General features: G+C 42.6%; 1 protein-coding gene across 1 annotated transcript in view; it reads right to left on the reverse strand.

The window, feature by feature from the left end:
- Nucleotides 1–7500, reverse strand: part of LOC138968676 (galactoside alpha-(1,2)-fucosyltransferase 2-like) — a 21371-nt gene that overhangs the window by 13106 nt on the left and 765 nt on the right. The window lies entirely within an intron of this gene.

Raw genomic sequence — 7500 nt, forward strand, 5'->3', positions numbered from 1 at the left:
CTTAAGGCCCATATGACGTTTAAGCTAACAAAATACACAGTTAAATCACACATTCAAACACGCACAATGACAGTGCAAGCAGGCACAGCAAACAGCGATCTTAATTAAACATCAAAAGAAAACAAAACACACAAACAAACACAAACCACAGTCACTTACTAGAGCACTTATCGACACAGTCTCAGTATACACAACTATACCTGCAGCAGGGACAATTCATCCTCGCTCGGTTTCTAGTTTTCTCACAGGTCCGGAAACAAGCATTCGTAATAAGCGGCTACAGCGGAACCTCCCTTCAACGACCTTCAAAAATCTAAGACAATAGGGAAGAAGTAAAAAAAATGAAGATAAATGTAAATGGGCTTTGAACAGAAAATCTGAGAAAGGAGGGTCTTAAAAGTTATGTCAGATGATGAATGAACCATGAGGAAAAAAGTTAGAGAAAAAAAACTATATTTAAAAAAAGATTTTATTTTTGAGTAGCGTGACTCACGCTTCCACTATTTTGTTTTCTGTTTGCTGAGAACATGTGCTTTGCCTAAAAATACTGACCAATCAAATTCATGTCGCTATGCTTATAGCCACGCCCAAACAAGTGCAGCAACAGTTTGACACTGGAGCGCTGTCCACGCTTTTTTTTAAACGCACGAAATGCACGGGATTTGAGAGGAGTTTTGCGCTTGGCATTTTCCAAATAAGGATATCCTACTATGAGTACTACGCTGGTATACTACAATGAATTTTCAAACGGCTGCACTGGCTTCGTCTTTCCTGATCGAAAGGGGGTGTATTGTTGATATTTGTAGATAATAAACTCTGCATTTTAATGGTCAAATGGCGATTTCGGTATAAAAATGTAGACAAGGACCTTTAACTTTAGAGGTCTTCTAAGGGGGATCCACTGAATCATTGCAGCACGTCGACACTGCAGCATAAAATAATGGACTTTGAACGGAAAGTCTGAGAAAGGAGGGAGGGTCACCTTAAAAAGGAGAAAGTCTTACTTTAGAGGTCTTATACGGGGGTTCCACTGAATCATTGTGGCACGCCGACACTGCAGCAAATGTCAGGCGCGGAGTGCATGCAGGCGGTGTGATGAATAAATCATCACCCAGCAATGCAATGAACCCCTGACGCGTGTTGCACTTGGTCACGCTATTTTGACAAACGAAGGCGAGTCACATGTGCAATCCAATACCTTCATGTAACACTCGGAGTTTAAGGCGTATGACACCAACACATATACATGGAACAATCAGGCCTTAAAGTATATGCCACCAACACATGAACATCCTATGCCTTCATGGAAAACTCGGAGTTAAAAGCGTACGACACCAACACATATACATGAAACACTCAGGCTTTAAAGTATATGCCACGGTTAACACTGAATTTAACAGCAGGCAATACCATTATGGAACACTCAGAGTTTACAGTGTATGACACCAAGGCTTATACCTTCATGGAACACTCGAACTTTAAAATATATGACACCGACACTTGAACAGCCTATACCTTCACGGAACACTACTTTAAAGTGTATGACACCAACACTTGGACAGCCGGTGTAACACGAGAAAATTACTCACACGAGATTTTTACTCCGGAGTAAACATTTCGTACGAAAAAGTTACTCCCTTCACGAAAAAAGCACTCCCCCATTACACGAGAAAATTACTCCCCAAGACAGGTGAGTTCCGAGTAAACATTTCGTACAAAAATATTACTCCCCTGACGAATAAATAACGAATAAATTATTCACCCCAACACAAGCAATTTAACTTCCCATGCCAGGTGTACATTTTTACTCCCTTAATTGTCCCCTGTTAGTCTTGGTGGTGGAAGGGGTGGAAGGAGGGTAGCGCGACATTCGTGTGTGCGAGATCACTTATGGGCATTATCCATTCGCCCGCATCCCATTTTTGCGTACGAAATTTTTACTGGAAGTAAAAAAAATGGGGAGTAAAAATTTCGTGGAGGGAGTAATTTGTTCGTGCCTTGGGGAGTTCTTTTCTCGTACGAAAAGTGTACTCGGAGTAAGAATTTCGTACGAAATATTTACTCCGGAGTAAATTTTTCGTGGAGTAAAAATTTCGTGTTACACCGGCAATATCATCACGGAACACGAGGACTTAAAAACATTTGACACCAACACTTGAACAGCCGCAATACCGTCACGGAACACTAGGACTTTAAAGTCAGTTAATGACACCAACACATGCACACTTATGTGTTACAAACAATATATATATATATTTGCCGCTCATTATAATTATATTACGCAGCCAGTCCACGAACAAAAGAAGTGCACTTGTGTATATTTCTCGACAGTCAGTGAATGCCATTAAGCAGCTGTTGGTATGGCTACGCCGTGTAATAATGAAAAATAAAAAAAGATATTTGACAGCATGCTCTGTGTGCTCTATATTATTAATGGCCGCAGGAGCGGTCATCTATTGGAATGCATTCGGAGAGGTGACATTTGTTACCGTTCTCACGAAATCAGTTACAGTTCTCTCCCTTTTTCTCTCTCTCTCTCTCTCTCTCTCTCTCTCTCTCTCTCTCTCTCTCTCTCTCTCTCTCTCTCTCTCTCTCTCTCTCTCTCTCTCTCTCTCTCTCTCTCTCTCTCTCTCTCTCTCTCTCTCTCTCTCTGTATGTATGTCTTTGTCTCCCTCTGAGTCTCTCCGCTTCTGTCTTTCTATGTCTGTCTGTCTATGTGTGTGTGTGTGTCTCTCTCTCAGTCTCTCTCGCTCTCTCTCTCTCTCTCTCTCTCTCTCTCTCTCTCTCTCTCTCTCTCTCATCCGACTCCTGGCACACAGGTCAAAGCAGAGGTTAACTTGAGTGCACGTGTACCTAGCAGGAGGGGGGTGATTCGGGTCAGAAGTGGGGTAAAGCACTTTGGTCTTCAGTCTTTGGGTTATAGCTTTCAGTGGAGAAGATGCCAACATGAAATTGCACTATGCTCTACTATTTATTGTCCTTGTCTATCGAACACGAAGAAGGGAAGCTACAATCGTCCCAGGCCATATATACTCTTTGTTTTCTGAGCCAGGACCATTGAGACGGTTACCTCATAGATCTGTTCATTCTTCAGTTTGTCGGTGTCAAAAGTTATACCCCCATTCCACTCAACCGTTCTTTGTCCCGTTCCCGTACCAACCAAGGAATGCTGCCACAACAATGGAACGCTGCGCAAACGGCCGTTTTTTGGCATCTTTCAGCAGCGTCTGACCATAGTGGCAGCCGTCCTTGGTCGGTAAGGGAACGGGACCTAACACGGATGTGTGGAATGCGGGTATGACAACTCAGTGTGTGAGAGCGCTACTGTTGCGTTACCGTTGTTTTAAGTTCCTTTAACGAACCAAGCGTTCCGTTACCGATGGGTTGAGGTTCCATTACCGTTCATTCTGATCGGGAGGGGAACGGCTAAAAATTTGAACATGCAGCCCAAACTCAGCCGTCCCTACCGACCCTACCGTTCAAAGCAGTTCCGTTAACGATCAGTTACGTTCATTGCGGTTCTGTCCCGATCCCTCCCGTGCCCGCACCGTTCCTTGGTCGGTACGGGAACGGGACCTAGAACGGTTGTGTGGAAAGGGGGTATAAGACTCGACCACTTGGCTTATGGTGGAGACAGCTGGAAGATCTCTGGATATAATTGAAGAGAAGTAGTCTTCCTTTTAGAAAATGTGTACTCTGCCTTGCAGATTACAAATGTGTGCTGTCGGGGCTGGGTAAAGGGAGTGGAGGGTAAGGGGGTGGGGGGGTGGGTAAGCGAGGGGTAAGAGAGACGAAAGAGAAAACTGGACAGGGAAAAGTCACTGCCTGAAGTATTCAATAAAGCCACACAAAAAAAAAGAAATTACCACATATGCAGGTTTTCAATTCATATTTTTGCAAAGTATCTGCACAAGCATGTGTGCCTCTGTGAGTATGTTCGTGGCTGCTTTCATGGGGTGCCTGTAACCTCAGGAATTTGAGGATTTCTTTTATCTCTCTTTTTCTGACACCGTTGATTTTACGTCATTTTTACAGGACAGTGTTTTTCCTTTCAGTTATAAATTGTAGTAGTTTGACCTTATTGTTTTTGGACAAGTAGAGCTCGTTCACCAGTAGCAAAGACTCACTCAGTCCGTCAGTGTGCCTGAGTGTGTGTGTGATGGGGGGGGGGGGCTCTCCCGTGACCGGCCACCTGCAATGTACGGACAGGTTTGCACTGGCCCAAGGGTGTCCGTTCATGAGAGGGACTGCTGTAACAGCAAAACTAGTGTGAAACATAAGCAATTCACTTGACTATATTCACACTTGAACAGGGACCTATCACTCTTCTTTGCATGTTTTTATGCCTACGGATTTTTCAAATACTCTGCAACACTTGTAACCCAAATTCAACGTGTGCCCGTACAATACCGCTTCTTTTATGAAACCATTGCTTCGGCCATGTTGATTTTAATCAACCAATTTTCTTGCCAGCTGTTGTTGGTATGCCCTCGCCGTGTAATAAAGCAGACCGCAAGCTAACTGTGACATACACTTCAAGTAGGCTATAGTGTTGTTCTGCATGGACACAAGCCTACTTTATTTAAGCCTGTCCTGGGCGAAGTCGACTATGCGAATTAGTATACTTCGCGAAGGTGGCCACACGAAGCTTTAGCACTGAGTTACAGGTAAAAAGACTTTGCTAGGTCGACTCCAGGACCGCCTCAACACTCCTAAATGCCTCTGTCGACATCCGTACACGTTCCCGTACATGTCACGTGTTGAAAAGTTCCACATCTAGATCTGTCTATTAGCCCACGGAAACGTCATGAAATTACGCTATTTCCAGCCATATCGGAAAGACATGTTAAAATAATTCCCCAAAAAAACATAAAATACTAATAGAACATTTATATCATCACAACAAACGTAAACCAGGGATTAATACCAATTCCAAAAAAAAAGGTCCTGTGATTGTAATTGACTGGTTAGATACCCCATTCAATTACCCAACCCTCGTTTATATGATTCTTGGCATGTCCTCATATTCAACATTCTGTATCATAAAGTCTGTCCGATTGATTTCTCTAATTGTCGTCACACTTGTTTCGACACATTCTGAATAGTCCTTCTCTGGGAGATAGGGCTGGTTAAAAGAAGCTCGTTTGTATTGCTAATGCCACAACCCTCGTAAAATAACATTTGATTTGATTTAATTTGATCTGACACACACACACACACACACACACACACACACACACACACACACACACACACACACACACACACACACACACACACACACACACATGATTAATAGTATAATATAATATATATAATATATCAAATACCTGCTCATGAAGGAAATCCCTTTCTAAAAGTCTACCGGTGTAGCAGGTGAAATGAGCACATAATGATTTTCCTTCCATGCAGAAAACCCGTAAACATCCACCGACACAGCAATTACTGGAGGACAACGGTCGTGTGTCTAATAAACTGAAACTAATTAACTCATTATACGGCACATGCATGGCTTTTGATGAAACAGACCCAAGCAGGGGAAGAGCATGCTATCATATCACAACTGCCACAAAATCGTAGAACTTTCCGAACAAGGTTGGTTATTATTTTGTACCTCCTTTGTCTCTTCAGCTGATATTGCTATTTCTTATTCTCTTCTTCAGACTACGGCGGATATTTCTATTTAAATCAAGGCTGGACTCAAGACTGCGACAAGTGGTTTACCTGGCCTGCTGACACACCGATGAGGGACAAACTCTATGGACCCATGGAGAGCCTCCGGCGTACAGCAGCCTTCATCAGGGCCTCCGGAGTTGCTGTCTGAGAGAACGACGAAGAAGAAGAAGAATAGACAACTTTCCTGTCAACAGACCCGTACGACCGAGGACTTGACTAGCCGGTGTAGCGATGTCAGATTTCTCCCGATGTCAGCTTTCTGACTGAAATGCTGTTTCCTGATATGGGTTAAACTCGAATTATCATATAACCCATATCATGTCATTAAGACTAAGATCATCGAGGCGGAATATTTGGCCTGTAGGACAGTAAGCATGCATTCTCTCTTTCCTTTTTTTCCCTTTTGCTGTTTCCCGGTCAAATTATAGAAGTAAACTTACGTAAGGACGAAAAGCTTGCAAGTGAAGGAAATTGGTGGTGACTTCACTCCAAAATTCGATTTCTTTAAAAACGTGCACCGAGTGGTTACGTCCCTTGAATGAGAAGGAAAACATTTTACGATGAATCAAATGTTTAAGTTTAAATTTTAAAAAAACCCATGGGTTGGACAAATTTGACCCCATGAATGTAAAGTACCCAAGGTCGATCGTCAGTTGTATATATCGAAGGGTGGTTTTTTTCAGCGTGGAGTTTATTCAAGATCAACGATGCCGAATCAGAAAGTTGACATAAGAAGAAATCTGACCTCGTATCGGTACCCCTACACAGAAGCTTAAGATTTAGACAGCCATACACAAGAACCACACGCTACAGAAACTCATTCATTCCATCTGCAATTCACATCTTCAACTCTCAGGCGGGGCGCTAGGTGCTGGTGCTGTCACTCTGACAACGGCATAATCTTTACATCCTTTTATCAGTTGTTTTTCTCTGTTGTTATTTATATTGACTTATAGGATACAAATGTGAGAAGATAATGTGGTTAAAGTGTGATAAGGTGATAATGTGATATAATTTTTAAACAGGCAATGCATTGCTTCTATTTGTAGGCTTATTTTAGTAAGTGTGTGGGTACAATGTTTGCGTGTAACGATATGATGTGAATATGCGATGTGAATGTTACTACATGCATGGTTGATTGATCGATTAATTGATTGATTTTACAGACACACAGTCAAGCTTGTAATTTCTCTTTTAGAGATGAATAAAGATTATTGTATTGTATTGTATTGTATTGCCCCACAAGCTAGCTACGGTCGACTAACTGGCACCCCCACCCTAAGTTCACATACCCGTGGCGGGTCACGTTGTCTAGCAAGCTTCACACTTAGTGCTTTTAGTTATGCGCTATAGAAATCTCCTTAATAACACTTCACAGAACTGCGTCTATCCTTGGCATTCGATGTCATTAATCCAACAAATAAGGTCCACAAAAATTGCCCCTTATTTACAGTTTTGGACCCAAAAAATAAGGGCAAAAAACGTCAAGCACATTTACAGTTTGTGGACCACAAAATAAAGGCCAAAAGAAAATGTGGGGCACAAAATGTGGGGCACAAAAATGTGGGGCACAAAATGTGCGCTATAAAAATAAAGGCAAATAAAACAAGTCCACCACACCACACAACCTGTTTGACCCGTCACGCTACCGCTCACACGACTGGTCAATCCGGTACTGTCTTAACCAAAGACCGTGGCTGTTTAACCAAGCTGAGCAATCATCGTCTGGAACGTCTTGGAGCGTTCAAGACCGTGGCTGTTTATCCAACTCAACAATCGTTATGGGGAGAATATACCTGCGCAGTTTCAGCGGCACAGACGACG

The sequence above is a fragment of the Littorina saxatilis genome, linkage group LG6 (genome assembly GCF_037325665.1).
Source record: "Littorina saxatilis isolate snail1 linkage group LG6, US_GU_Lsax_2.0, whole genome shotgun sequence".
Lineage (NCBI taxonomy): Eukaryota > Metazoa > Mollusca > Gastropoda > Littorinimorpha > Littorinidae > Littorina > Littorina saxatilis.